Raw genomic sequence first — 26,551 nt, 5'->3', positions numbered from 1 at the left:
AACTGGTCAAACAGGGTTTTATGTTGTGGATGCTAGCATAAAGATTTATTGCAAAAGCCATTAAAGCTTTACAGAGTTGTACAAAACTAAGCAGCAGCAATAAATGGGTATGCAGTGATAAAATTACGGCAAAAATATCAGCTGTAAAAACATGTTTTTAAAGAAATCGCGGCAAAAATGCTGTGGTTTGACCAGTTAAAGGTGTACCCCATTACACCATTTAAGGGGAGCAGGGGTTGCAAGGGTGTCCCCGCTCCACTCAAATGGTATAATGGGTGCGGGGGTGTCCCCTGCATCCTTTACATGGATTGCGGCGTCAAAACCACGGCATTTTTGCAGCAATATTTTGTGTTCAAAGCCATTTTTGCCACGATTTTAACACATGGAACCAGTAAACGGTGGACACTCAAGGTTAGGGTTAAAAGATACTTGTGTATTAGGAATCGCTACACAAGGGGCCAAGACGTTTAAATGTAACTCAGAATGTCTTTAATGTGGGCTCAACAAAGGTCATTGAGTTTTCTTAACCATCAATCTAGGGATCCCTTCACGTGATATATTCTCCTTTCGCCGTGACTCAGTCTTGTGGGTTTAAGTATCTCAGCACTTTTTGATGGGTTCTTAAGTCTGTAGATTCAGTTACTCCGTTTTTCAACTTTAACTCTTGGGAGAATACTTTTCCGGGACCTCTCTGCACGCCTGCAGGTCAGGCTTGGACAGTGGGGCTTAGTGAGGTGAAAACATGCCCCAGATCTTTCATCAAGAGGTTGGCCACATGAGCTTTCCTAGAATTGTATCAGAGAACCTTCTCCGCCACCCCGTCTTGGTGCTAGTCCTGAACACCCATCCTGGTCTACCTTGTTGATGAGTCACAATGGTATCTTACCCATTGGGACCTTTGCCATACCTCCTGGCCTTTGCTCTATTTTCTCTCACTCCTACTATTTCTCCTCCTGGATATTTTGCCAAGAGCTAGTAGTTCCACCCCTCAAATTTAAGGTGTGTTTTCTTTCCACACTATCATTTCATTTTCACGGTCAAAATCTTCATCCTCCCTTAATATCTTCTCTACCTCCTCCCCGCTTCCCCATTCTTCACCATCTCCTACTGCTCATTCCTGTCCCCTGGCTACCGCACTCCAGCCACCTTTCCTCTGCTCCAACTCTTCCACTCTCGCTGCCAGCATTCCACAAAGCTGCCCCTACTCCACCTCCAAACACTCACACTCTGCCTGAAATAAGCTTCCTTTTCACACCACGCAAGCATGCCCCCGAACTCCCATCCCCCCAGGGAATTCCTATTTTTTTATTAGGAACCACTGTAGACCATTATACTCCCGCAGAGATTTGTTCTGGGGAATAGGCTAACACGAATTACCTACGCTTATTGATTAGGCACCATTTTGAGATGGACCAAGCCATATTCGACTGAGCCACAATCTTGGATGTTTGGTTCCCCGCTTGTGTGCCACATTTTAGACTGCTGATTTAGACCTGCGGAATCCGTACAAATTACTGAGATAAAAACGAATGTGAGATTACAGAAATGTCAACCAAGTCTCTCATTCATTTGCATTACAGTGAACAAGGGCAGCAAGAGTTTCCCCTGCACCCTTGTTCACTGTAATGTGAGCAGGGGTTGCAGAGGTGTCCCCTGCTGCTGCCCTAATAAAGTAAAAAAAATAAAAATAAAAAAGAACACCCCGTGGCACCGGTTCCCATACATGCAAGTGAAGGGAACCGGCGTCACAGAGGGATGCTGGAGACTGCGGCACACAAAGAGGTGTGCCACCCAGAGGTAGGTAAGTAAGGGGATGGGGGCAAGAGAATAGTCTGCAATGTCCAGGGGAGAGAAAACCAAAAGTTATTTTCGTCAAAATAACTTGTTTTTTACTTCTTTGAACATTTCAGCTTCAAATTAATCTCGGTAATCCGACGCGGTCTACGCCTACCCCCCCTAGTGCGTCCATTACTGCAGCCTCTGGTAGCACAGCAGACATCTTCCCAGAGAGAGACATGAGATGTGTGGGGAGAACAGCTGACTATTTTGAATCATGCCAACACCACCTCCGGGCCCAGCACAACATTGTGGGGAAGCAGCACCCGTCCTCCGTGGCCATCTATCCTCCTCATGGTTCACAGGTAGGAGCTTGTCAGGAGGTAGACAAAGTTCAGACAAGTATCTAGATTACTAGAGATTATTATTATTTTTTTTTTTAATGGACAAGGCTGTGGAACAATGCCAGGTTTGTAGTCACCATACATTAGTGGCCGACTCGACTGAACAAAGTTACATTCTGTTACGAATCAAGGGATTCAGTCACTTCCCCCAAAGGGGTGAGCCCCTTCCTCTGAGGCTTGGGAGGTGAGCTCGCTATGTAACATTTCCCCTGGGGGTGGTGGTAGACAGGACTTTGCAGGGAGAGACACCCCTCTTGCGGATAAGAACTTCTTTCCCATAAGGAACTCCCTTCTTACTAGCCCCCAAAAACCAGTACAACTTTATTAACTGACAGACAACTAAACTCCTCTTACATGTAATGTAATACCAGAAGAACAATATCAACTTGGTCCTGTGAAGAGTAAGAACATGAGTGTAATGAAGAGTGCTTGTCTGTCAAGTACTGGCACGAAGAATCCAACAGGAGGAATAGTGAATATGGCCCCAACACAAAGGAAAGACTTTCCTTGAAAGCCAGGCAACCCCCAGCAGTGCGTCATAAAAAGAGGAGGGTCAAGAAAACAGGAAAGTGCGACCCGGGAGTTTCAAACTGGCCGGATCGAAGAGGCTGGAAAACCGAGGGAGACGCTGCCTTGCCTGTCGAAAAGCAGCTACAGTGAAGAAGGGACAGCAGCACGCTATTTAACCAGCAGAGCGGTGGACATCCATAAAAGTCCCTGGAGGGACGCTTGAGAAGGACCATTGAAAGACCCCATTGTTGGCGTGGTGGGTTGGTGATACACCAATAATAGACCTGAGAAGGTATGTTCATGGGAGGAGAACCTGATCAACAGACCAAGGGAGGAAGGTGGTGGTGGTGTGGAACGGAAACTCACCAAAACCGCCAAAGAGCGAAGCGTGCCGAAAAGGGACATGGGAGAAACCTGAGAATCATTCGTACCGACCACAGAGGAGACGAAGACCGCTGACCTGGTGACCCGGACCACGTTGAATACGGGTTCACTTGAGAGAGGGAGACCCTGGAAGCGAGGCATAAAGAGTGAAGATCACTCAGGGACCCTGTATCCTCATCCCAGTGATTGGCAAAAGTATATAAAGAGTGAAGATCATCTAGGGTCTGACGTACACGTCCCAGTGATTGGCAAACGTATAAGAACTACTTAGGAATACGTGATGCATGTTCCTGTGAGTGGCAAGAATGAGGAATAAAACTCAGACTGCGTCTACACATCTCAACAAGGTGAAAAGTATTTGGAGAAACATGGGGGAACAAATAAACAAGAGCCTGGGAAGACCTATTGAAAGAACTATTACAAGGAATAGCAAGAGACTATCTTAAGATATCATATTGAAGGTACTTGTGCTGAGAAGCATCCCCCAGAAGAAGGGAGTCATTCTCCTGGTCGTTTGTTATGTATTACTAGTGGTAGGGTCAGCATAAACTAGTTTCTGATGGAGGACAGACTATTAAGTTTGGACTTCACATCAGACGACAAGCACCCTAGTTTAGTTTTGTTAGGTAGGGCATCCCATAGACCAATGTTAGTGATGCTTTTTATGTTATTTAAATAAAAGCAACTTGAACATAGAACACGATTGTCTCCTCCTCCTGACCTACCACAATTCACACTTAAAATCCTTCTTGGAACAGAGTTCACCTAATCCGAAGGTGATCAGAGAAGTCCCAACATCCTCGTTTCAGCTGGATATGTAAACAAACCGAAAAACAAAGACTCTGCTATGGTGAGGAGCAGGCACTTGGAGAAGCTGGAACCGGTCTAACTTGGCAATGTCCTGGTCTGTTCTTTTAAGAAATCAAAAGTCTACCAGGTGGTCGAAGGTGTAGGGGCTGGCTGTGTGCCAATGTCTCCACTCAACCCCATGTGGTGCTCTCCATCAGACCCCAGATTGATTGTAGAAATTAATAGTCACAAATCATATTTTGCAGAAATGTTTTTTCTGTTAAGTATCAACAGTGTATGGTGCAGGATATTTAGCAGATGGTTTGGCATCTTCGCTTTCAGCTTTACAAGAACCCTGGAATAAGATTGCTGCCTTCACTGGTCTCTGAATGCACAACCTGAGCGGTGGGGGGGGGGGGGGGGGGCTTGGAAACCTACGTTGTAGTCTGGTCCTCAGAAGTACTCAAGATGACAAAGATCTAAAATGGAGCCATCCAAAGCGGTTATCCAATGGCTCTTGGTAACACCCAACAGCAGGTAATACCAAACAGCAGCTGGTGCCTACAGATGTCCCTATCAGTTTTATTGCGAGACCATGAAGCAGCTATGCATAGGGATTTATAAAGTTGTTCCAAAAAGGTACCCTAGCAATGGCCACCATCAGAGCTTGCCAAATCTCAACTAGCGGGGCAGGCGAAGAAGCAATTGCAGTCAGACGGGCTCTTGGCACCTGAGGCAATACTCTGACACTGCTGCTAGGTTGGTCATTCCCATTGGCCAGCTCAGTGAACAAGAGCATCTTGTCCGAAAAGTCGCATCAGCCCTTCTAAGGATCTTTCCAAAATGTAGCACTTGTTGCCATGGGGTGGGAGGTCAAAAACATTAGGATTTACAGTGGAATATAGATTTCTGTTTGGTAACCTTTCTATCTAGAAGCCACCAATCAGGGAAATGAAAGTGACCAGCCAACTGCAAACAGACTGCATGGGGTCTCCCTTCAGTTGTAGCTTTGCTTCCTCTCAGCCTCTCCAAAGGAGACAACATTCATTCCTCCTTTGCAGTTTTAACATTTCAATTCTGCTGAGCCAGCAATCTGGCACCAATGTGCGGAAAATTACTGCTAGGTCTACCCTAGAGAATTGGTTCCAGCTGCTGATGATGTGGCAGGTTGATGTTTCTACCTCACCAGCAGAGCCACATTAAATCTCACCTTAACTGCCTTGATCAGAGGTTTTGTTGTTCAGTCTGTCAGAGATGATGCCCTCAGCTGACACTCTAGAATCATCCGAAGATCCTGAGTGTAGTAGGCATTCATCAGACAGTTGAGGGCAACAGAGAGCAAGCATGTTCGAGATTTTCTAAGACTACTGAGAAAGTGTGGTGATGACCACTAGATATTATGGGGATTCAATGATTGGGAGGTCGCTTAAATGTAAAGACGGGATGTGGCTGGGGCTTAGATCATGTAAGTAAATCGTGTTTAGGAAAACTCGTGTATTTCCAACTGCAAACATTCATAACCCCAGTTCACACCATCCCGAGTCCTCTACACGCCCATACCCCTAGGGGATTTAAATTGATCTTTGCTGGTGAATTGGTTAAAAGCCAAAACCAATCCAATGGGAAATGTGTTTTGGAATGTAACTCCAAATAAATTGCTAACATCCTACTAATAAAATCCCCCATTTAGTTCTCAATAATTGGAAAGCCATAAAATGCAAATATGCAGAAAGCTATCCAGTGTGTTGGTATACTCCATAGCAACACCTATTCTTGAAATACAAAAGGTTTACAGTGTCCTATTAAGGCAATACATAAACAAATCTTCATGGGGTAATGTATTCTAGTAGGGGTGGAATGGAACTTTGAGACTTTAGAGTTCACAGCATGCTGCTCCATCTTTGAAGTTACTCAATTGGGTTTGGTGGCTGTGTGGCATTACGCAGTCTTCCTATCTTGGGTGGTTTGTTTCAGTTGATGGCACACTTTCTTCCTGTATGAGGTGTTCTGGGAACTGAAATCTTTCACTTGAGCAACATGTTGGGTTACCAGGTATAACCTCTCTCTAGAACCTCCGGTGCAAGCGATCCCTAGAGGAGAATGGAGGCCCATGGAAGGACCGACACGGGATTGCAGCTCTTGACATAGTTTGAGTGATGTCCTGGTGAGAACGTGGTATCCCCATAGCCCACCTAACCGTAACACACCTTCCTGCCCCTGGTATTGATGTGTCCTCCTATAACAGGAAATACTTATTCACATTACTGTTTAATGCTGATATGCAATATTTGCAAGACAACACTTACATAAATGTAAAGTAAGTGTGTGAAAGCGTTCTATTCTAGCCTAAAGTGATGAGTTCTACAGACATTGTATTCAAGTGTAAGTTTTTGTTTTTCTAACAAGAACTGTGCATGGACTTTTAATATAGATAATTTTCACATAAGTAAGTTCTCGTGAGTTTTAATGGTAGATCCACAATATTATTGCAGACTAAAGTCAACCTGAATGATTCCCAAGAGCAAATGGGTTGCTTGCTCTAGAATAAAGATTCTCACCACTCTCTGAAGACGTGCTTCAAATGTAAGCATTATTCTCTGCTGCCAAAGTACAAGCAGTTCCTCTAAACTTCCTGTGGGGTGGAAATAAGCTCTGACAAGCTGGGTATGAGGAACATCAGGTTAGACCCTGGCGCTCAGGATCACCTAAATGGGCACCACCAGTTCCGGGGCTCTTTGAACCTATCCGACTTAATATCTGCCAATGTGTTTCAAGTCCAGGTGAAAGGCACCAATCTAGAACTCTGGAAAAAGACATTCCATTCCGCTCCAATGAAGACAATATTCTGCTTTGTCAGAGTGAATTTGGGTACATTGACAGTTGCATAATGGGGAGCTGTAACCTGCACAATGGAATACTCCGTCCTCAGTAGGCGCCACGCTCTTACTAGCAAGTCATCCAAGTAATAGTAAATGTGCAAACCTTGTCGAAGAGGATCGGTTTAAATTACTGGCACAACTTAAGAGAACTTATGTGAGATGCAAAAGTCGAATGGCAGCACCTTGTGATGGAAGTTGCAGTTGAAAGGAGGCCAGACACCCAAGAGGTATATGCTCAGCCAGTCCTGCCATACTTGATCAGAATATAGGCCATCAGGCCACCAAGATAAAAGTGTCACATGACAGGCATTTATGAAACCAAAGGGAATTTTAGAAACATCTGTACGCTACCATTTTCTTGTGCAGTGAACACTGAAGAGTAGACACTATGGCCAACCTCCTTGGGGTTGAAACTAGTTACCCCACCCCTTACTCCACCATAAGCCAGACTTCCTTCTCCAAATGGAAAGAAGAAAAAAAAGAGGAAGGGGGAAGAGATGGAAGAGGGAGACTTTGATCAATCACTCCAGACATGACCAAGAAGGTTCCTTGTGGCACTTACCACGTCTAAAGAAACAGGGATACACATTTTCATACCAACGAGGTGTGTTCCAAAGCACTGGCTGGGAGATCATCAGTAGTTCCATCAGGGGTAATCCTGCCAAAGAGGAGCTCTATGAACTGATCATTGATTGATCAGTCCTGCTGTGCACTGTTCTCCTCTCCTGAAAGATCACTACCACAATAACTGCAACAGTCTTTGGATTCTGTGCGCTGTGACAGAGTCCTACATTTGCGGTTGGGAAGTGGAGAAAGAACGTGCTGAAACCCCCTAATAGAAAGACTTTTCCACAGCATACCAAATATGCATTCAGACTGCATATCAAATATGCATTCAGACTGCTAGCATGACTAGCAAACCGCAAGGAGTGGAGAGTCGCTTACCCAGAGCTTGAGAGTACAGTGAAGACTATAAACAGTAGACATTGTGGAGGTAGGAGGAATCTGGAAGAGAAATACCATTACGCAATCAGATGGCCACCATGAGAGGGCCGCCTGATACCATGTCAGTCACATATACCCATCACCCACAGACCCATGAGTCAATCATTAGCAATTAAAAGAAGCACCTTAGCTACACCTGGGGGTGGGGGGACAAAGTGGAACAACCTGACCAATCTCCAGGTATGATCCTGAACTCCCCCCCCCCCCCTAAGTTTACCTGCTTAAACAATTAGTGAAACCAATTACCCATGGCCCAGCGTATGAAGGGGGCTGGACTTCAGGGTTGTTGCAGTTTGGAGACAGAGCGAGGGAAGGACAGAGAACTGAGGGAGAGGGGTTAAAAGGAAGGGGAGACCAGAAGGGAGAAGGAACATTAGGAGGAAGGCAAGGCAGATAAGGAAGAGACCAGAAGGAAGAAGGATTTAAGCAAGCTGGGGATGAGGAGAATGAGAAAAAGGTGAGCGATTTCTATCAGGTGCAGTAGGAGAAAAGGTGCTGGACAGACGGGTAAGAAAAAGATACCAGGTAAAGATAGAGACGCGAGAAGGAGGCAGGCTTAGCCAGTGTGCTTGGAGTTGGCCTGGGAAAGCGCAACAGCGGTGAGGCAGTTCAAAACCTTGTTGGCCTGGGTCAAGAACGGGGAGGGCTCATATTTAAACACCATTGAGAAAGCAAACTGGACTAGCACTAGCTGGGAGCCCTAATCTGCATCTGGTGAGCTTGACGAGGCCACCATGGTGACTAAAGAACACTTGCCAGCTCCGTGACCAGGAGACAACCTCTGGTGTGGAGTGCAATTGGCTGAGGCCTAGAAAGATACCAGTCTGAAAATTACCCCGACTAGCTGGGAAGAAATCAATGTTGGCCCGACTCTTGGGATGATACCCACCTTCTTCATACTCTGTGACAAGGGAATTCTCATGCACAGAGACCCCCCCAAAGGAACTCTCAATGTCTTTATTTTACAGACACCTTACCTACAAACAACTGGTGAACTTTAACCAAAGATGATGACCCTCTCCAGAGACTGTGAAATAACCTTGTGAACATTCACTAAACTTATTCCCCACTGTTTTTACGGAAACATAGCCCAATTTGTTTTTTAAACTTTTGCTCCTACCCTTATTATTAGAGTACAATAAACTAAGTTGCACTACTCTCACAATTGAATTTGGAGTCCTACGTTGACCCTGTGAGCGTGGTGGCACACTACTTACATTAGTTCAAATAGCCAACAAGAAAGGTGAAGGATCCTCTCGTGGGTGGTATCAAACTGGTTGGATGATCTCATATGGAACTGCACTTTCCCATGCCAAGGATCCTGCCCCTTAGATGGATGGACAAAACTGCGCTCTCAATAAATCAGTGGATGCATGAACTAATTGGAGGTAACGAATGCGAAGAACTGTACTGCAAACTGCCCCATACATCTTCCAGACCCAGAGAGGTTTGGTGCCATCCGACACTATCTAGCTGAGTAGGTGATTCATCAGTCTGATCCTACAGTATAGTTCCATTCGATATTCAGCATCATCGATTGGGCACCAGAGGGCTACAATGTGCTGGAGACATGGTGGCCATGAAGCTCTCCACATTATCTCTGGTGGTTATTTTCACAGTTCTGTGCTTCCTATGTTTATCTGTGGTTGTTGTGCAAGTTTTGTTTGGGAAGAAGCACTGTGAAATTGGTTGATGCGTTCTACATGTCACTTTAACACGAAAGAAAAAAGTTGCTGCCCCTTGCCGATTTGTCGACGTTGGTCAGCAACAAACTCAGGTAAGCAACAGGAACCTGCCTGGCCATGCAGAGGTCTTTGGTGAACTGGCCAAAATGTGTCCATAAAGATATAATTGGGTACTCCAGTATCCTTTGCTAGTGCTTGCTGCAGCATGCACGAATAGCATCAACGTTTGCATGCACGAATACCATCAACGTTTGCTCGGCAGATGTCCAGGCGAGAATTCTGGTAATCGTTTTCCCCAGAATCCACATACTTCTATTATTTTATCCCTTGCAGCAGAGGAGGTCCTGCTCTCATGCAGATGGGTTCACCACAACAACCTGAAGGATGTTGGGATGCCACACACAGTTTCATCAGGCATCGCCTAGTATTTGGTTTTGTGCTACTTGCTCACCACCAAGCACCACAGTGTGGCTATTTCCAAATATGGAAGGCTACTTTCATCTATCTGGGAAGACGGGTATGCTGGATTGCTCCTTTCTGGACTAATGGCTGGCTCAAGAAAGTTAAAGTCTGTCAGGGAAACTGATCCAGAGCCTTAAGCCCCATCACTTACACCATATTTCCCACCGGACTGAGAATGAACGGTTCAATCCTCCCATTTTCATGTCCAGAGATGTTGTAGGAGAAAAACTATACGAGGAGCACTTATGCCAGAGACTCAATGAAAAACCTTGGAGATGCATGTATTCTGGGACTGGACATAAGCGAGCACTTCATTAAGCACACTATAGACTTCACATAGGATGCTCATTTTTATAACATGCAGCCAGTCTCAGAGCATTGTTTTGTTGCGTTTGGTTCCAATTTGCGGAAAAGGGCATTTTGTAACAAGCTCTGTGACAGAAATCAGCAGATATTTCTCCTTTGAATGCCGGCAGAGCTCTCGTCTTCCTGGCAGAAAGTCTGCGGTGCTTTTTCCCCATTCACGGGCTATATCGTTACATTGTTACTTGCATACGCTTGTGATCGATTCCTGCATAGGACTTCCTGCAGCAAATGAACTCAGTTGAAGACTGTGTGTGGGTGACAGCGGGTCTTGTGACCTTTGAGCATTTGCAAGCATAGCGCTTTGAGATTATTGCACAGCCCGGAGGGAATCTTACTTCTGACTTTACAGGGTGACTGGCATTTTAAAAGATTTTTGGTTGGTATTTTTTAGCCCTACCAAGACTGCCACACCCATGTTTCTAACACTTGAACACTTAACCATAAGGTGCCAATTGTGAGTGAGGTGACTGCGGGTTCCCCGACTTTTGAGCCTCACCAAAAACATCTCCTAAATTTATTGTGTATTTAATTTCACCTAGTACTGTGACAATGATGACCGTTTTGGAAAGCAAAGGGCGGCTGATTCGGATTGTTTTGTTCCATTAAAGGTTCGTGCTTTCAAAGACTCCAATTCAGGTGGAAACGGCACTTCCGCTAAAGACAGTAATATTTGCAAGCCTGTTACGTGTGAAGATAAAGACACCTCGCCAAAGAAAAGGGAAGTTTCGAAGGTGGGTGTGGCTGAACTGAATAGTGGAATTTTCCAAGACATGCTATTAAGGGGTAATATAGAAGGTGTATCCATCACGTTTGTGGAGGAAAAATCAGTATATGAACCACGATAGTGGTGGGATTATTTATTTTCCAAAGTTCAATAGTGTAGCTGACCTGGTATCAGATGTTCCAATATTAGCACCCGCAATCACGCATGAACTGGGTAAGAGTTCGACAGTCGTTCAATATTAGATCTAATCAGTGGACTACACCCGAAACACTTCCTGACTCCAAAGAGTTGACAGAAATTATGCTCCACCGGCATAGCCAATTAGTACTGCAGAGTGATGTTTTGCGTTCACCGGCAATTTGTATAGCAAATGTTTCATTAGATAAACGGGTGAGAATTTGCCAGAAGAGTCTGAAGGGGTGGAGGGTACTGCCAACAAAGAGGATCAGAATAATGTTAAGGGGGCCTCCCAGGGGTGTGTTGCCATGGATTGTGGTCCAAATATCACAACCATAGATGAATTATCCTTTCCAGTGTTAGCACGGTTGTTAGATACAACGGACAGGGGATAAGACACCCTGAATTTTTAAATGCAGGAGGTCCATATGGTGTTGAAAAAGCTAAGTGCCAAAGTACATTTTACTGAGGGATTTGTTACCGCCACAACTTTGAGTCAAAGCAATCAGGTGAGGAAGTAAGGGGCTTGCCCCGGAGAAGTTGTAAGCAATAGGAACCCAAAAATAAAGCCAGACCAGAGTACAGCCAGAAAAGTTCCAATGGAAGTTATTAACTGGCTTTCTGCCCCCCTTGTCAGATGGAACTATGCTAGTTGTCTTGATGGCTTATCCAGTTACAACAAAATATAGTGGTAGAGATCCTCCATAAAGCTCTCCCGGGTGCAGTGAAAACTGAGTAAGAGGAGGATTGTATTCTATCAATTTTAAACAGCAGCATGATTGAACTTCTGTACTGTGATAGGGGGTTCTATCAACCAGGTAAAGGGTAAGACTCAAGGAAATTAAAAAATTGTAAAGCTCCACGTAAGCAACAGAGTAATGAGTCACAGAAATGTTTGTCTCAATGAATGTTGTTAAAGGTGTACGAAACGCTTGCGAAACAGGTGTTCTTAACTAGATCAGAGAAGCCTCCCTCGAGGCTGAAAATAAAAGATCAAGGATTTTGCCAGGCAAAGGACACCATTAACTCTGGTTGAAGGATAAAAGGCCAAGGAGTTATTACACAATATATGAACTCTGAAGCAGGGGGCGATTGCTCCCTGGACTTGAGTTGAATGTTTGTGTACCCGAATTTTGATGAGTCCCAAGATGTGGACCCAAGTAGAGAACAAGTATTTGAGGAAAGGAAACAGAACTGGGTCAAGGTGGGCAGAGGGCAACGTCAGGCCTTAAATGATCTATGCTCCAAACCAAAATGAAAGAGTGCTAGGCCCCACTGCCACTCCATGCAAAAAAAAGAGGAAATTTCAGTAGAGCCACAAAAAGTTTACATGATGTGTAGGACCCTGGAGAAGAGGTTGGCCCCTATAACAGTCATATACTAGCAGTAATAAACATGTAAACAACCCGCTGGACCAGATAACTAAAGTAGAAAATATAAGTCAGTTGATAAGAAAGAGAAGAGGCAGTGCTAAAGAAGTCGGAAAGGAGGGATGGGGCAGTTTTACTACTTGTATTTGGGTCGCCTTTTTGAAAGATTAGAAAGGAACCCATTAAAATAGTCAATATATTCGGTCCCTGTTCTTTAAAGTCCCAAGCCTACGCTTGGTAAATTCTAACATTCAGCAAGTCGAGTTTGTTTACGAAGATTGTGTGGATGTGGTAAATGTCTGTTTGCATTCAGATAATTAAGAATGCAATCTTGGCTGAATGTGAAGCATAATTATTATCAGGTGTTTGAACATTTAGCGCAGGTGTGCTCCAAGACTTCTACCCTGTGCCCCAAGGTAAAGTTTCAAGAAGAGGTAGTTAAAAAGCACTCAACGATTAGGTTGTCTAAAGAGAGGGGGCAACCGAATCACTGGGAAAAAGCCCAAACTAATGAAACTATGAGAGGTCAGCTATAACGGGTCCACGATTGTTGAAACTTTACATTGAATGCCACAAGATCACGAGCAGTATGCACAAGACTCTTTAGTCTGCATACTGTCATGGAACTCAAGGGGTTTCTCTAATAGAAAATAAAGGAATAAAGGAATTGGTGTATCTTACCATTGTTTGCTTACAGGAAACCCTTATGATGGAGCCCCCATAATGGATGGCTATAAAATCTACTTTAACAAAGCCAAGCAGGGTTTAAAAGGCCGTATGGAGGTTTGCCTACAGCCTTGAAACGTATCATTGCTTTGCTGGGAGACATATTGTAACTGAGAGGAGCGACATGCTTGTGACTATGTTAACATGGAAAGACTGAGTCAAAAACACCACAAAAAGGCTCTTGTTTAACATGTATTTTAGTCCCAGTTGTGCCCCGATAGACTATTTTGTAGCTGAATTCTCATATCTAATGTTAGGAAAATCCCTAAAGAGGGAGCACATGGGATACATTACTCACCGTAATCATATTTCTGATGCTTGTATCTGCTTAGATTCACATGCTGTGCAGAGGCCGACATCTAGTGCAAGCTGCGAAGCATTACAGTGGTTTTCCGAAAGGGACGTTGACAGGGCGTGCCAGTAATACTATCCCTAGTGTGACGTCCACTGTAACCATGATCCACACGTCGAGGTCCCATATAATAATATCAAGAGATTTCAATTCAGAATATCTGGATGACCAGTGGTACTGGAAGCCAGAGAGTGGAAATGTCCATAGTAAAAGAAAAACAAGCAATAGGTCAACTACTAAGAAAGAGCTAGAGGCATGGGACTTGGCCCCCCCTTAACGGTTCTGTGGAGGGAGATATCCCTCCAAAATTCACTTGGTACAATAATTAGTGGAGACCTACCCTGGACTACGTTTTTATTTTCTCGGATTTACAAGTTAGGGAAGGAACAGTAGAAATATTACGTTCAACCTCAAGTGATCACTGCATGGTAGTATATGCGGCACCAATAACTAGATTTGTAACTAACGCAGCAATGGCTCTAAATGTGGAGATTAATCCAAGGGATGATGGTGTACGGTGGTATGGTTGCAACTCTATTCAATGGGTTATTTATGGCCCAATAGAATTATACAGATAGAGCACTACGCAACCCCTTGGAATTCGAAACCTAGAATTCTAACCATCTTGGGTGACCTAACACCCCACACCTCCCCCCAAAGATCTTGACAAAAAGGGTAACTGATCTACCCCACAAACACGCCTTTGATCAGGAGGTATAAAAATAAGAACTATGCACAAACCTACGAGTATCGAAAAGAAAGAGTCTGCCACCAATGAGAGATACATAACTTGAAAACTACATTTAAATATCGGAATCTAAGTCACACATTTGAATGCATATTAACGATGCAGAAAGGATGTGGAGTTGCGTTTTGGGAAATCGAGGGTTTTCTTATTCTCCATGAGAATCAAGGCTTGGGATAAGGCCAGAGTCTAAGCTGGACGCTCCCCCCTGCTGCTCCACAGATGACTAGGTCATTAAACAAGCAGTAAAGAGCCCAAAAGCGAATATATTCATTAAGATCATTTGAACCCTTAATCTCTATCATAAGGCCTTGCTGTCTATCCTTAACAACTGAATTCTTAGAGTGGATAGAAATCATTACCTTCCTGCCTTAACGTAGAGCGTCGCATACAGGAAGGGAACGTCCTCACAATAAATCTGCGACAGACTTCATACAGAGGGAAAATGACACGTGTTACATGTAAGTAACGTCATAGAAAAGGATTCTTCTAGGGTCTAAATGTTCAGGGATTTAGTTGCACGTCAAAATCCGATGTTAAAGATTTGGATTTGCTTAGTTTCTAAAAGCCTAGGCTATCAGGTGGTTACAGGCAAGCAACTCTGTCAAATTGTCTAGCATGAACGCAAGTTGGGGTGGTGTAGAGGGATTCTGTAGATTTGTTAGAATTTTTAAAAAAAATACACGAATGAGAGATTTATCTGAAAAATCGACTGTACAAAAATTACTACAGCCAAACATTTTGAATAAATCCTCCATTCTGTGTCGTCATAGTGATGGGCTGCGGGGGTGTCCCCCGCACCCTTGTTCACTATAAAGCCATCAGGGCTCGCAGGGCTATCCCCCGCTAGCTATTGAATAACATTTGAAGAAGAAAGTAGAGGACCCTGCGGTGCCGGCTCCAGTTCACGTAAGAAATGTTCGGGGGGGGGGGGGGAGTGAAAACCGAAAGTCCTTTTCGTTCAAATGACTCGTCCCCCCCACCCCCGAACATTTCTAATTCGGTAAATTCACGGTAATCCGGTGTAGAGACAGTATGCAATGTGGCTCTATGAGCAAATGTTACCCTATGGGCCAAAGTGAAGAAAAACACCCAACGGTTCTAGATTAAAGGAGCTGCCAAAGTCCTAGGTCAAAAAAGGTGCATGGTTGTTAGCAGCAATCATGGCCTTCGTCGACAGCTGGAGTGTAGACATCCAAACCTAATGCAAGGGTGTGGTGATGCTAACTCAGTAGCCGAGAGAGCAGGCTCAGTGGCCAAGTGGTGGCTGGGGAATCACTAGCAGGTAAGCCCGAGATTCCACATAGTGCATTACGTGGTTTGAAGAGGTTATGGGAAGTTGTAGGTCGTAAATCCTACCTGCTGCCAGTCCTCAAAGAAGGTTGCGCTCCAAACATGAGGGGAGCCATGCAGAGTGCAGCAGGTGCTTTTTCAGAGTGCAAGGAGTACTGGAAGTCAAGCACTCAGTCCCGCTGAGTCAAGGAAAGTGTGCAGTGTGGTTGTGTCTGCACTCGTGGAGAAATCGGAGTTGTTCAGTGCTTCACCGTCAGTTTCAGCTTCAGGAGAGCCACTGCAGCAGAGCTTCTGTATTTGTTTGGTGAAGCCATCTTTTGCTGATTCAGAGTCTCAGCAGTTGACAAAGTCCTCTGGTTCCGGTGTACACTGGATCACACGTCATCTCGTATCCATGTGGACCCCTAAGCCAACATAACATTAGAAAGAAACTAGTTGCATACCGGTTGTTCCTCCCAATTCTTCATTAGACAAAACATTTGTCATTTTTAATAGATGCTCACCTTCTCCCAGCAAAAATGCTATTCTATGGGCAGATTCAATTCTAAAACATTTTCACAAAATCTCCTGCTTAGGCACATCTACAATCCCAACTGGCCCAAGAACTATTGTAGAACTGAAAAAGTGGCGAACTATTGAGAAAAAAAAACAGCAAAAACAGGATTTCACAATTTATCAAAATAAAGTAAAGATTGTCAGGATGCATCTTCCATTTAGGCTTCTCTTACAGCTCATCTTACTTGGAAAGCACTATACTGGTATCATTCATAGTATAAAATCATTGCTTGGAACCAACAGTCTCTCAGGGGCTTGGCATCAATTTTGTGTTTCTTTCAGAGTTCAAAGTTTTTCAGGTGGGCAAAATCAACTTTTGTGGTCTGTTAGGTTCCAGAAATTTCTTTAAGTCAAGACCTCTCACACAGTTTCTACGGAGCCAAAATGTTTTCGGTTTTCAAAAGCTCTCTGCCAGCTCATAAAGCTACACAGGGTTGATAGGGAGCCAACATTTTTTCCAGATCCATACTCATCTGGACAAGTTTACACATTCATCAATACATCCAGATGGAAGCTGAATAACTTCTTTTAGCAACAGTGACTCCATAGAAGCTTCTTCTAGCGCTTATTTGGATTAAAAAAAAAAGAATTCAGATGTATTCTCCAATCCCTTTGTTTTTTCATAAAATTCTTTCAGGCACACAGAAGTTTCAGGTTTAAATGGTCTTTCGGGGTGTACCGTTTTTGGGTAGCACACAGCTTGTTTTCCAGTAGTCAGCACTTAAAGACCTGACAATGTTTCAGGTTTGAGGGCTCAACAAATTAGGGGTCCCAACAGACAGCATCTGTGGGTCATGAGTTCCCTCCAGTCTTCTAATGGCAGGAAAATCAATTGTCTCCTTTCCGAGCTCCAGACAAGTTATTCAAATGTGGGGCCAGTTGTGCTCCTTCAATATGCATTTTTCTGTGACCCTATGTAAAGTGAGATAAAGTGGCACTCTATACTCTCTATAGGCTTGCTGATCTTAAGCCCAACATTTCTTCCCATCAGGCTTTGTTTTTAGCTTTCGTTACAAGTCAAGAGACATACAGGAGAAAAAGGCAGTGGGCAGCCCTTTTTGATTTCCAAATAATTGTCCTGAATGTTCTGTGCATTCAATCCCTTAATGGCCAAGTCAAAAGTCTTATATCCTCCCAACAAGCAACATTCAAAAGATTAAGGTAATTCATGCATTTGAGTGCAACAATTGGATGGTTACAATGCACTTATTGGGAGAGAGGTATAGGCGAGCACAACAGTACACTTTGCAACACTTCTTGTAATTTATACATATTTGATATTTGTAAGGCGCCTATACAACAAACAGCGTTTCAATGTACCACAAGACAAAAAGGAGGGTTGGGGGGCGGGGGGATAACAAGGGAGAAAGATAACAACGGTCCTACTAGGCCTTGTGACATTCTGATCGTGCAAGTGGAGTAATAAGAAATGCAAGGGAAGGGGTGGGGGGCGGGGCAGGGGGTAGGGAGTGCCGGTCTGTGGGAAATGCAAAGTGCTAGGGTGGGAAAGGAAGCGAAGGGTAAAGTGCAGCAAGTGCAAGTGAAAAGGGGGGGCGAGGAGAAGGTGGGAAGAGTGCCACGGAGGACAGGGATTGTATGAGGTGCAGGGCGTAAACGTCCACATGCTAAGTGCGAGAAGGGGGCAGGACAGGGTGGGGACGGGGGCTGGTGCACTGTAGAATTCTGAGAGAACCAGGCAGCCAGTCACTATGGCGAGGATGTTAGCAGGGGAGAGGGAAGGAAGAAAAGGAGGTTCTTGAGGTGCTTCCGGAACATCCGGCTCAAGTGAGAGGGGCAAAGGACCATTTCAGAGTGCGGCTCCTGTGGAGGAGAGAGATCTACCTCCCACTCTTGGTCTAGGGAAGTGTCTGATCTGCAGAGAATTTGAGCTAGAAGAACAAAGGGCTCTAGCAAGGAGGTATTTAGAGAGAGTTGGATGTAGTGGGGTCAAAGGCCCCAGAAAGCATTGTGGAGGAGGCAAAGGATCTTGCAATTGATCCTAACAGCAAGTGGGAGCCAGTGGAGAGATTTTAGGGCTGGAGAGATGCAGTTCCTGGGCTTGAGGCCAAGGGTAAGTCTTGCAGTCCTATTCTGGATTAGTTGAAGGGAGGATAAAGTAAGATTGAGGAAGAGGCTGTTGCAGTAGTCCAGCCTAGAGAGGACCACAGCTCTGAAGACATGGAGTTTCTGGGGGAAGGTGAGGAAACGGAGAATTCCTCTGAGGAGGTGCAGCTGATAGTGGGCCTTTGAGGCAAGGTCCTCGATGTGAGGAGAGAAGGAGAGAGAGAGGAGTCAAAGATGAGAGGGGGGAATGAAAGTTGCAGCAAAAGCAGCAATTGACCCCCTTCATCGGTTGAATGACTGAGCAGGAAACTGGCAGTGCAGGCAGAGGCTTAGCCAGGGGACCTGGGAGAGGACAGGAGAGCATGGTCAGACCAGGAGAGAGGTGTAGTGAAAGAGTTGGAGGTGGGGTTGTCTGCTGAGAGAGCATCCAAGGTATGTCCGGCCGAGTGTCGGACCGGAGGGATGAATGGTGAGGGAAAGAAAATCACAGAGGCATTTGGAAGAGTCCAGTGGCCGAATCAGGAGAGTCAAGGTCCATATTGAAGTCTCAGGAGGAGAAGCTTGAGGTAGAGGCAAGAAGAGAAGATGAGAGGTAGAGGGAGAACAGACCAGGTCCTCTAGATGGTGGCGAGAATCAACAAGAGGGTTTATTTATTACATTTGTTATAACGCCCAGACCCTGAGGTATCACGGCGTAGTTACAGACCTCATGGTTCTTATACAAAGATACATAATTAAAACGAGGATACATCAATGAAGCAATTTACACAATTGTAACAGGATAAAGAAGCAGTTAATTGCCTAATCTGAATACTACCACCCAGATAATGCTAAGTCTAGAGTAAGCAAGGCTGGGTCTAATCGGTTAGAATTGGTTAAATAACCAAGTTTTTAGAGATTTTTTAAAGTTTTGGAATGACTCTTCCGTTTTGATATTTATCAGGAGTGCGTTCCAATGTTTAGGGGCCAGCACTATAAAGCTGCTGCCCCCTGCTCTGGAATTTTTGTAGCGCGGGAATTCAAGGAGTGATTTATTATTAGACCTATGGGTTCTGGTTAAGGCTTTTTTGGATAATATGTTAATGTATTTAGGGGCTTTTTTGGCAAGGCATTTATGCGTGATACAGAGGGTTTTGAAAATTATTCTATCCTTGATAGGTAGCCAAAGGATTTCTCTCCTGATGTCGGAGATGTGGTCAGATTTGTTTTTAATTCCTAGCGCTGCTCGTAGTGCTTTATTCTGCAGGAGTTGCAGTTTAGCAGGTTGCATACGAATTGTTCGTTTTACAACTGTTCCAATTACAATTGACCTTTTCACAATTGACCGAATTGTGAAGGTCAATTGTAACACATGCAGGGGGAAACCCCACGCAACCCTCCCAAAACCATATATATATGGTCAATTGTGAAAAGGGTCAATTGTGACGCTTTAAAATCGGTCAATTGTTCATTCAAACAATTGTAAACAAACAATTTGGTGTATACCGTTTTGCAAGGTTGCTGTTGGAAGTCCCTAATAGTAGTAAATTACAATAGTCCAACTTGGATAGTATTAAGGCCCTGGCTAGGGTGATGCAATTTTTGGGTGAGAGCAATTGGCGACTTATAGCAATAAGTTTGAAAGTATAAGAGGTGGCTGAAGAAAGGGCATTAACTTGTTTTTATCATAGATAGATTTGCATCTAGATAGACACCCAAGATTTTAACCTCTTTGAATACTGGTATCATGGTGCCATCGATTTTGAAAGTTGAATAATCGGCATGTTGGGCATTGATTTAGTAGTGGTTCCTACAATAAGAAGCTCAATTTTTTCGTCGTTGAGACAAAGGCTATTGTCAGCCACCCCGTTTTGAATTAAAGCATATATGTTGTTAATGAGCAGGGTGTCTTGGACATAGTTGCCTGATAAAGGGATGAGGATCTGGGTGTCATCTGCGAAATTGGTGTAGATGACACCCATAGCATCCAGTGCTGCAAATAGCTTGGTGTAAGCAATAGAGTGGGCGAAAGGCAAGATCCTTGAGGAACGCCAATGGGAACTGGTAAAGGGTCGGCTGACTCTTTGCCGATAGTTACTCGCGATGTGCGCCCTGCTAGGAAGGATTTTACCCATCGGGTTGCCTGCTTTGAGAATCTGAAGTCATTCGATAGAGTGGCGCAGAGCTTGTCATGATCCACTAAATTGAATGCAGCTAATCGATCTAGCAGAATTAGTAGACAGTTTTCCTGCATCCCTTGTGGAATCCATTTGGATTTTCAAATCAAGGAGTGCAGTTTTTGTGCTATGGTTAGGGCGGAATCCGGATTTCCTGGCACCAAGAAGCTGGTGTTGCTCTAGGTGGGTTTGGATTTGGGCATAGGCTATTTTGTCTATTATTTTCAACAAGAAAGGTACTGTCGTTATAGGTTGTAGTTAGTGGGGTTTGATGGATCAAGTGCTGGCTTTTTCAAAAGTGGGGTCACCCATGCTTCTTTAATACTGGCACGGACCATATTAGGGTTGAATGAGGCATTGACAAAGTTGGTGATTATGGGGGCCAGGATAGGGGCGCATAGTTTTACTAGGTGAGCAGGAAATTGGTCTCCTTTACAATGAGAAGCTTTTAGTTTGGATATAGTGTCCAGCACTACATCTTGTGTCACTGGAGTAAAGTAGAATATCTCACCGTCGTGATCATTCGATAACATCTTGGTAGAGATGGACGTGCCCATTTTTCTTTTCTGTGAATGTGCTCGAGGGATGTGTTTTTTACGTCCGAGACTTACTAGTTCACCACTGAACCAAAAACCTGTGCGTTTATCAACGCGCCGAGTTTTAGTTGTGAAGGTGCTACAGAGTCCATAGTTATAGTAAGACATTTCTGGTAACTATTTGCCAGGTACTTGGGATTGTTGCTCGTTACCGTGGTAGTGGCCAGGGCTTCACTTAGTATTGGAGAAAGGTTGTACGGTGAAAGTGTTCTGATGTTTCTGGTTTCGTAGGCATCTGTTCTTTTGGTCATAGGATGGTCTGTATCGCTACTGGTCATTGTGAAGTTGATAATGTAGTGGTCAGTCCAGTCAAGAGGTAGAATGTAGTCGATGGATACTTGAGAGTTGAATGAGGATCCAGTCGAGTGTTCTACCTTTAATGTGGGTAGGTGCATTTACTAATTGAGAGAAGTTCATATCTGAGAGCCGCACCGAAGGCTGTAGCTTTGCTGTCATGCTGATAGTTATAGCCAAGGTTAATTTCACCGAGAAAATACATCTGTGTTCTGCTTGATGTAAGGGGTGAGTAAGAGAGGGATGTCTGGATCAGGTTGAGTGTTTTTATTAGGTGATCTGTATATGGCCAAAAAGTTAGTTGTGGTTTTAGCGTTTGAGGTGAATTTGGCTAGGAAAAATTAGTATCCATCTATTTCGAGGGGGCATGCCCTAAATTGCAGGGTTGATTTGGCTATTATGGCGACTCATCCTTGTACACTAGATCTGTCGGTCCTAAGAATGTTGAAGCTAGGTGGTATGGCGAGGGCTAGCAATGGGCATGAGGCTGGATGTAGCCAGGTTTCTGTAACAATTAGGATGTCTAGTTGTTGGTCGATAATGAGATTGTGAATCTCAAGGGCATGGGCTCCAAGTGAACGTGTGTTGATGAGTGTACCTTTAAGGTTAGGTGTGAGATTTGTTGGGGGCTTAGGGACTGTAGTTGCGGTTTGTGGGAGTTTGGAGTCTGTTTTGTTGCGCTATATCTTTGGAGGGTGGCTTGAGTTGACAGGTCCTGGGCATAAAGTTAATTTTATGTTGTATAGGAGTGGTTGGCCATGTGCTGGTACTTGAATGGCAATATTTGGTGTGTGACCTGATGCTGAAAGTCGCTGTGGTTGGAGCGTGCTTGGAGGGAGTCAGGAGCGTGCCGGTGGTAGGCTTAGGATTATTAGCTATATGGAGGTAGTTAGTTTCCTGATCCTGAAGGGGAGGGAATGGTGAGTTAGTCAGTAGGAAGGGAGTGGGCCAGGGGATGGGGTGAGGACGGCGACAGCCTATTCAGAAGAGACCTTTAGCCTGCGAGATGAAAGCGCTTACTGTACAGGATACAGCATTGTGTATTACACAAAATGGGTACATGATGGCTAGTAGGGGGCCTAGCATGGTTTGCTGTTGGTGAAGGAGGAAGTAATAGGTTGTGGGAGGGCACAATGGTAATATGCGGTTGTACTATCTAAAATGGGGTAACAGGACGGACTAAACAACATGCCCTGTAAATATTAGTGGCAGAAACATGCTAATGGTAATCATTTACTGTATACAAGTTACAGCCCTATTAGGATTACAAGATTACAAAATAAGATGCGTTAGCTCAATACGATGCAAATCAGTAGTACGTTGGCATTGCGCAAATTGGGCATGGCATATTTCTAGTAAACAATATGGCAATGATCTTGCAGACAGCGCAAGCAATATTCCTGGACAGTGGGAGCAATATTGCGGCGCAATAACTGGCAGTGAAACAACGACAATCACCTAGTTCTCAGGTGCTCATAGAACAACAAGTATTCTTTGAATAGCAAACTGTATGCTGTGTGGACAGCAGTAACAATTTTAAATGCGTTGGGTTAGAGTATAGGGATGTAAACTTAACAGTTGTCCGGAGCTGTGTTTCCATCGTCATACAAATAGTCCAGGTTTGGAGAGACACCAAGCCTGCAGATGAGGCATTCAAAGGAAGAGTAGGTCTGAGTGGGAATGATAGCAGCAGGGACCAATTCAGGGAGGATCAAGGCCACTCTGCCTCCAGACCGCTTAGGCCTGGGCTTAGAGGGGAACTTGTAACCCTCATTGAGGAGTGTGTCAAAAGCAGTGACAGAGCTGTCCTTGGACCATGTCTCAGTGAGAGCGAGAACATCAAGGTTAAAGTCTTCAAGAAGGAGACAGATGTCGGGAATGTTTAACGGCAGAGCGAGAGTTGAGGGTAGCTAGGTGAAGCTGGTTGCCACCTTTGAAGGTCTTCGAGGGAGGGGTACAAGACTTTAACGTAATCCGTCTCTTGCCTGTCTCCATCAATCCACTTACCTGGGATCCTGAATCACCTTGGTCCACCTCTGTGGGGTGTGGACGAGGGAAGAAAGGGCAAAGGTTAGTTTAGGATTCCCCCAATACCCCAAAAGGAAGAAACACTGGGTTATAATATCTTGGCACACAAAAGGAAAAACAAACATCGAAATGCTTGTGTATGCTTTTAGTTGGCATTTAGTGTTTTCCTTCTCCCAGTACAATAGCAGCTTTTAACGGTTTTACATATAAAGGGGGACTCGTATGAGACTATTAACCTACTGAAGCAGCTGCATTACCAAAAAAAGGGAAACATTACAAAATACAAAAAAAGTGCTTTGAAAAAATATTAAAAGTTCTTTACAAATATATACAAAAGAGTCTCTATACAGTGCACTGTAACTACTTTCACGAATCACTGAATTCAGTCACTTCTACCCAGCGGGAGCCTTTCCCTGTGAGGCTAGGGAGGTGAGCCTGCTGCAGGATACCCTCCTCCAAAGGGGAAGAGGCATGCAGGACCTCACCAGAACAAGCCTCCCACCTTGGGGACAAGTACTCCCCTTTCCAATGAAGAACTCCCTAAATAACCGATTTTCCATCTCTAACAAACCCTACCCAAAAGGAGAGAATAGGAAAAAGCTGGTGTTTGTTATTGACATACAGAAAGTTTAAGTCAACATGAAAAAAAGTACTGGTATAATACTGAGAAGATCATCATGCAAATAATAGTGTGCAAACGGAGAAAAGGCACTTTGATGCTCTACTGGGAAAGACCCAGCAACACGTCACAAATCAAGGACGAGGAGTTCTGAATGAGATAGAAGCCCGTGAGTTTCAAGTCAGCTGTGCGAGGAGAGCTGCAGGAGACCAGGACATGCAGTTCTTGAGGTCTGAGAGAAGCATGTCTGTGATCGTTATATGGGAAAACCCGATGCGAGAGAAGCTGACGGACGGAAACCTCAGATAAGGAACCATGGCAGAGGTGGTGGCGTGACAGTCTGTGGATTAGGGAGTCCGACGACGACTGAAACCACTTACCCAACCGCTACACGGAACGGGTGCTACAAAGGAGAGAAGTACACAGACAGGCGAGATGCCAACCTGACAAACCGAGAAAAGGATCCCATTCTGAACGCAGGCCCGGGGATACTGACCCCGTGAGAAAAAAGTAACAGAGAAGGCAGGAGACTTGGGTGGCATACCGAAAATAACGGAGCAAAGCATTATACTCGTCCCAGTCAGAACCTTATATTGAAGCTATAGAAGCAGAGTGCATATATGTGAGAAGGTGTGTACTCGTCTCAGCAAAGACGGAATCACAGAAAAAGCCACCAATCATGTGGATAATGATAGTCCTCCTAATAAAGCTGTTACAATAGAGAAAGACGAGAACCATTGCTGGAACATTTATACTCGTCCTAGTAAAAACCCAAAAGTGGAGATAAAGAATTGTTACTGAAACCCTCATAGTCGTCCCAGTAACCATAAAGTGGAGTAAGAGTGAGAATCATTTGGGAAATATTTCTGACTGGCCCAGCCAGGCTAAAGCATATACATGGAGTAGAGACACAGTAGAGAAAGGGAGGAGCCCCATATCTGAACTGTATAAAGTGATCAAAGCATTTACTAAGAACTACTTTTGAATAAGTAACTAAATGGAACTTGCTGGGAAGCAGACCACAGGAGAAGAGATTCATTCTCCTGTGGCTTACTTTAGACAGTGTCAAGGACTGGTTACATTCGTTTTGGACCGAGGACTGATCTTCATTTTGGACTCACCGACAACTGACAAGTACCCTAGTTAGTAGGAAAACCCATAGCTCAGGGAAAGTTAGGAGTTTTTACCTCTTTGATAAATAAAGAAGATTTCAAAATGGCAGATCCGAGTCCTTGTCCTTCTGACCCGCCACACTAGCTATCAAACAACCCTTACTTGGGGTACAGCCTGGCCATGGCCGTCTCCAAGCCCTTTCTATTGCAGTTCTTTCTTATGCCCATTCTGATGGTGATTTGCAGGAAAGCGGGCAGCAGCAGCATGTGTGAGGGCCCAAAAGTACTCTGACTGGGCTGTGTAGGGTGGTACAGCCCAGCAAGTCAGCAGCAGCGTAGGGAGTCCTTCCTAGTCTTTTTTTTTTTTTTACCAGGCTACGTAGGTCAATGGCAGTCCAGCATTAATTCAAGCAATGAGGGGACTCCAAATACTCACTGTGCCTGCCAGCAGCAACACACAGTCTGTGTGGGCCTGGCAGCAGGTAGCCCCTTTTTTGATTCAGGTGGAGCGCTGTGTAGTTTCTCGGAATGCAGCCAGGGAGGCAATGGGAAGTGGTGACCGGAGGCGCCGGAGAGGCAGCAGGGAGTACGGCATTCACCTCCCCGTCAGCGGATTGCAACTGTTTAAGCCGAGCAGCAGTGACAGCAGAGGTGTGGAGCGCTGATCAATCCTATGTGAGGGTTGAAACCACGTGATCATGGAGCTCCACTCGTGCTGTTCCAAACCTTTTTTCTTCATCACACCTTTCGTCCATTCCCCCGGCAGGGGGTCTATGGGCAAAGGTAAGGCGAGTGACGGTCCAATGACAAGCGCACCTTGGACTACAGTTTAGGCCAATTACATATTTTCAGTAAGCGTTACTCAGTGGAAACCAGGTCTGATGCTCATTTACGTTAGATTCTGCTCAAGGAAATGTTTGGCTAAATACAGTACAGTTGCTCCCATCATCCCCAAAATGACTTGCACATATTTTAATCTCTCACATGACTAAAAGGAAGGGCAAAGGTGTGCACAAGGTAGCACAAGTTACTGATGGTAGAGGCGCCTGTGCTGGTAGTCCATGCCACTTATCCTTGTATGATCAACAGCCCCCATCCCTATCCTCTCAGATGGCTGTCCCAGAGATGGGTGGGTAAGGTATGGAAGCTGATGCATGCATAAGGGGCTGGGGTCAGAGTGCAGTAAGCAGCATCGGCGCACAGGCCTAAATACATGTTCATTTCACAGTTGCCAGGATTCAAAGAGTGTTGAAAGTGGGATGAGCTACCACTACGAGAGTCTCTACAGTAATATCTACATGCAATCTGCATTCAGTAATAATCACTGGGAACCGGTCATCTAGATGAACACTTTCTGGGCCAGATAACACCTTTGGCTCAGGGATGCTGATGTGAAGCAGACGTTCATCTCTTGACTAGAGGCAATATGCCTTGAATGAGCCTTTAATGCTCGCATCAGCACTCTGAGGAGTATGTATTG

The 26,551-nt window shown here is 44.7% G+C and overlaps 1 protein-coding gene across 4 annotated transcripts in view; it reads right to left on the bottom strand.

Annotated features, from left to right (window-relative positions):
• ZDHHC23 (zinc finger DHHC-type palmitoyltransferase 23) overlaps positions 1-26,551 on the bottom strand; it is a 317,223-nt gene that overhangs the window by 71,756 nt on the left and 218,916 nt on the right. The gene's annotated exons all lie outside the window — the stretch shown is intronic.

The sequence above is a fragment of the Ambystoma mexicanum genome, chromosome 7p, assembly GCF_040938575.1.
Source record: "Ambystoma mexicanum isolate Mex_15411 chromosome 7p, UKY_AmexF1_1, whole genome shotgun sequence".
NCBI lineage: Eukaryota > Metazoa > Chordata > Amphibia > Caudata > Ambystomatidae > Ambystoma > Ambystoma mexicanum.
The sequence above is the reverse complement of the archived record's forward strand: the minus strand, read 5'-3'. Positions and strand labels throughout refer to the sequence as shown.